Raw genomic sequence first — 4161 nt, 5'->3', positions numbered from 1 at the left:
AGAGAGAGAGAGAGAGAAAATCCCAAGCAGGCTCTACACCAGCAGTGCTGAGCCCACCGTGGGGCTTGAAGTCACCGACCATGAGATCATGATCTCAGCCAAAACCAAGAGTTGGATGCCTAGCCAACTGAGCCTCCCAGGTGCCCCTATTTCCATCAGCTTCTAACAGGCTCACAAGATGTGTTGACATCTTGTGTGTGTGTATACATACACATATATACAAAACCTTGTCGTTTTTATAATAATTTTAAATGATGTATAGATCTAGATGGCATTATAATTTGAACCTAGAAAAGCAAAGAAATGGCTGATTAAGGCTGTTAATTCATCACAAGCTTTATACTGTACTAATGGAGGGCATATAGACATGAGTATTCAATATGCCAACATTCTTTAATTCAGCTGAGGGAAGATAACAAGCCCCTGGATTCAAAAACTACAATGTCTAAATTCTGACGAAGAATCTGTTGAATCGTTCACTTAAGAATTTTGTCAGAGAAATCGGCACCCAGTCTGGTGGCCAGTGGTTTTTTTGTTTGTTTTTAAGTTTATTTATTCTGTGAGAGAGCACGAGCAGAGGAGGGGCGGAGAGAAAGAATCCCAAGCAGGCTCCACGCTGTCAGTGCAGAGCCTAACACAGGGCTCAAACCCACAATCCATGAGATCATGACCAGAGTCGAAGTCAAAAGAGTCGGACATGTAACTGACTAAGCCACCCAGGTGCCCCTTCTGCAGTTCACTTTTTCCATTCTTCAACCACAGGTATGACTGATCTTCCACTGTCCCCGCTCTGTCTGATTTCATTGCAGGTGGTCCTCGGTGGTCCCGCAAATGCACTTGTAAGCTAACAGGCAACCTGACTTAGCACACCTGCATGGTGGGCAAATCCCTTGGCTCCTGTGGGGGGGGGGGGGGGCTCGAAATGAGGGAATTGGGTTAGTCAGTGAAGGATATCCTTTCTAAACCTGAAATTCAGGGGCTCTACGTTTCTTTCCTCATTGGGCCTGACAAGAGAAAGCAAGAGCCTCATAGGGATGGAATACAATGGCTTTTTCTCTGTCATCTTTGGACATTACAACCTCCTGTGCAAAACCACAGACCTAAGTTCTTATAGATTTAGAACTAAGGGAAATTGAGAACTTCCCCCACTCTTTTGTTCCCTTCAGCATTTTCCCAAGCAGTGGTCTTCTGAGCCTCAGAGCTTCCTTGTCATGTTCATGATCCCTTCTACATGTCAGTATTTGTCACTGAGTTTGGGACTGTCTTTTCATACCCTTTGATGGAAAGTCTGAATTTCTTATGAGGTCCTTGTAGAGCTGCTCAGGTTTTCTGGTAGAACTTGTGTTTAGGTGTGTTTGTGATTGTCTAGTCAAAATGTTATTGCTGGGATCCCCACCCCCTGCCCCAAATCACCCCTCATGAGCTCCCCTCTGGGTTTTTCTGCTCTGGAGAAGATGTGCAGCTTTTTTCTTGGACTTTCTGAAGCGTGCTGTCTAGCAAGGCCTTTCTGCCACCACCTCTTCAGGTTTCTTCCCCTTCACCGAGCAACCCTTCCATTTTCTCCATTACAAAGTCCAGAAGAACCATTTACTTAGTGGTTACCTTTACTTGGCAAGAGATGAAATTGTCAGGAAAGGGAAGTCAAGTATTTTATCAACTATTCTGCTTTTAGCCATGATGAAAGGCCATCCTAATATGCAGCATCGCCTATATAAGGAATTGATGTGAAAAAGAGAAAGAAATACCATTGCACTCAGCCAGTATGGCAGATGCTTTGACAACTTTGAAACATATTCTTTAATGCCAAGAGCTAGCCAAATGGGGTCATGAGCCACAACTCAAACTATATTTCTGAAGGATTTTTCTGGCTTTTTCAGAAGTTGATTGTAAAATACAGCTGGGTTGGGGTGGGGAGTCTTCCCATAGTCCTCAGTGAATTCAAATAAGGGCCATATGTCTTGTTTCCAGCTTCAAATCTTTGAGAATTCTGCATATGTTGATGGCAGGCCAGACGTTCTCATCAAATTCTGAATTTGTTTATATGTGTGATCAAAAGAAAGATGGGAACTTTGTCAGTATCTAGAACCGATGGAACGATGATACTAGAATTAATCTCTAGGACCCATCATCCCTTTGCTCCATTCTTGTACCTGGCCCTGGCCCTGGCCCTGGCCCTGGCCCTGGCCCAGGCCCACGCACCCAGATGAATTAGGTGCCCAGCCCAGTGCTACCAGCCTGCAAGTCTTTTATAATCGGAGGTTTTTGCCATATATGAATATGCTTGTAGTTTTTCCAAATGAGGCCAGGAATCGATGCTAAAGGCTTATTTATGGAAAAGATTCAACTGGAAATACTTACCTAAACACATAAAAGAGGCATGAATATTGAGTAGCTTACCAGGAAATCAGGATAATAGGAGCAAACTATGCCAGACAGTATTTCTGAAGCCTTGGGAATAGATTTGATTATAGTGTGTGTTGTATTTACAGCAAATAACATTTTCTGCAATGCATAAAAGATTTTTAGCCACATAAATTTGATGCAAAAAGCATTGTCAGGCTGCTAGAAGTATACTCTTGAGGCACTGAGATTCCTCAGCCCTAGGACTTCCAAAATCAGTTTAAAGATCAAGTTACTAATGTAAACGTGAGGGGAAAAAAGTCCTTATTAATTCGTTGCTGCTGTTGTTGTTGTTTTTTTAACTATTAGAGCCCTAAGCAATGGTATTTCAATATCCTCAGATACGCTATTTACATATGTACACATGAACCCAGAGGGTTCCTACAATACCATTCATAGGTGTGTTTAAATTTTGCCTCAGACCACAAATTAGTAGCTAAACAGTTTTTAAAACTATGACATTTTCTGTTGGATACAGAGAACTCTTAAGACAACAAAAAGTGGCCCATCATCTCACTGCCCTGTTGAGGTTTTTTTTAATAAAAATAATGGGCACCTGTGATGAGAAATTGCAAAAACAGTACAGGGAGGTACAAAATGAAGAGCAAAAGGCTTCCACATGTACACTCCCCAAAGAACATGTACCTATTCCTAGACAAGATTTCCATGCATATATAAAACCCACTGGCTTTTATATAAGGATATTGTTGAATTTTTATTAAAATGAGTTTGTTTCTTAATGTGATTTATTTGCCTCGTGTTTAGAATATTGCATGGTAAAGTTTCTTTTGTGCATATTATACTTTTATTTTACTAATATATTAAAAGCCATATTTCAATGACCCCTGTACATTTTTCATGCTGTCTTACTCCCAATGGCCTCTGTGCATGTAAGTAACCTGTTGAGTGACTATGCCTCTTTGTTTTTGACGGTTTCCTTTCATTAAGTCCCTTTTTTTTTAATCTGCAAACAACATAAAACTTTTTAAAAGTTCAGTCTTTAACTGTTCTCCTTATATTCTTTGTATGTCTTATTTTTAAATATTCTCTTTTATTGTTTCTCAATCCTATGACCATGTGGTGATTTCATTTCGACCAGAGTAACTCACGTATGGTTAAGATATTGACGTGTAACATACCTGTTCATTTGTTTGTGCTGTCGATTGTTCATATCTAACTCATTCTTACGTGTTTCTTAAAAATCGACCAGTCTTAAGTGGGTAGGATTGCAGTTAGGGCTCTGTGGAAGGAAAGGGATGCGGATACCATTTAGAAAGCCTGTGCCATCATCATCTTGCCCTTTCATGAGATGCTTGATTATTTTTCGGTATTAAAATATATATCCGCTTGTTGATGTACCTCTTTCATAAGCATCCTTTTTCTTGATGGAAACATCACTCCGAGGGCAGTGGGTATAAAAAGCAATGCCGTAAGCACTCCTGCTTTTATTTTTGCAACTCTGACACTCCATCACCACTGAAGCATGACTAGCCAGCTCCAGCACGCACAGAACCTCGTGTTTGTTTTTATTTGGGGAGCCTGCCATTCTAGACACAGAAAGCACTTCTTGGTGTTTAGCTGAATTAAAGACTTTTGAGTCAACCTTTATGGAATCAAGCTATCAAAAGCAAACAAATGCACAGATACCCATTAACATGCACTAACCCTTATTTTAACACATTGTATTTCTTTTCTTTCTTTCTTTCTTTCTTTCTCTTTCTTTCTTTCTTTCTTTCTTTCTTTCTTTCTTTCTTTCTTTCT

At 40.4% G+C, this 4161-nt stretch overlaps 1 protein-coding gene and 1 long non-coding RNA gene across 16 annotated transcripts in view; one reads left to right on the top strand and one right to left on the bottom strand.

The window, feature by feature from the left end:
- CASK (calcium/calmodulin dependent serine protein kinase) overlaps positions 1–4161 on the top strand; it is a 355071-nt gene that overhangs the window by 334379 nt on the left and 16531 nt on the right. The gene's annotated exons all lie outside the window — the stretch shown is intronic.
- The window catches only part of LOC121026143 (uncharacterized), an 8155-nt gene continuing 5764 nt past the window's right edge, over positions 1771–4161 (bottom strand). Inside the window, exons 2-4 of the long non-coding RNA XR_005788276.1 lie at positions 3760–3947; positions 3540–3640; positions 1771–2027 (exon numbers count right to left, since the gene is read on the bottom strand). This is a non-coding gene — a long non-coding RNA (uncharacterized LOC121026143). The remainder of the gene's footprint in view (positions 2028–3539; positions 3641–3759; positions 3948–4161) is intronic.

The sequence above is a fragment of the Herpailurus yagouaroundi genome, unplaced genomic scaffold, assembly GCF_014898765.1.
Source record: "Herpailurus yagouaroundi ecotype Mexico unplaced genomic scaffold, PumYag 67793, whole genome shotgun sequence".
Classification (NCBI taxonomy): Eukaryota; Metazoa; Chordata; class Mammalia; order Carnivora; family Felidae; genus Herpailurus; species Herpailurus yagouaroundi.
This window is presented reverse-complemented; position numbering and strand designations above follow the sequence as displayed.